We start from the raw sequence: 692 nt of genomic DNA on the forward strand, positions 1-692 counted from the left end.
AGGAATGCTGTTATTTGGATGCTGAGCTGTATTGGATTTCCGTCAGACATATCGTTTGTTGTTGAGGCCAAATGATTCAATTTTAGTCTCATCTGCCTCAGAATCTTCAAGGTGTGTTTTGGCAAAGCTCAGTCTGACTGCATGTGGCCTTTCTTGAGGAGCGGCATTTTTCCATACAAGCCACATTTGTGGAGAGTCTGTGATATTGTTGTCTCATGCACACAGTGACCACTCTTTGTCATAAACTCCTGCAGCTGCTTCAGAGTTGCTGTCGGCCTCTTGGTTGCCTCCTTACCTTCCACTTCTTAATAATAGACTTCACTGTGCTTCTAGGCATTGATAGAGCCTTTGAAAATTTTTTTGCATCCATCTCCTGACTTGTGAGATCTTTTGACAGTGCCTTGCCACCCAAAGTTGATTGTAGTTGCACTACCAAGAACTGAAATGCTCCAGGAAAGCCCTTTTCATGCTGAGCTGATCAAAATGAGCACAGCTGATCACCGTTGAAAGTCAAATGGCTTTGTGTGCCATTGAGGAGTTGATTAGCTACACCTGATTGAGTTTACAAGTCCTTTTTAGGAGGGGCTGATCCTTTTTCCAACTCAGTGATTCTTTTTATTTATTTATAAATTTTTTATTTTTTTCTGACATGTTGGTGTTTTATCTTTCACTTGGATGTTATAAGTTCATCC

Source organism: Sinocyclocheilus rhinocerous, unplaced genomic scaffold (assembly GCF_001515625.1).
Source record: "Sinocyclocheilus rhinocerous isolate Xijiao unplaced genomic scaffold, SAMN03320098_v1.1 scaffold364, whole genome shotgun sequence".
Classification (NCBI taxonomy): Eukaryota; Metazoa; Chordata; class Actinopteri; order Cypriniformes; family Cyprinidae; genus Sinocyclocheilus; species Sinocyclocheilus rhinocerous.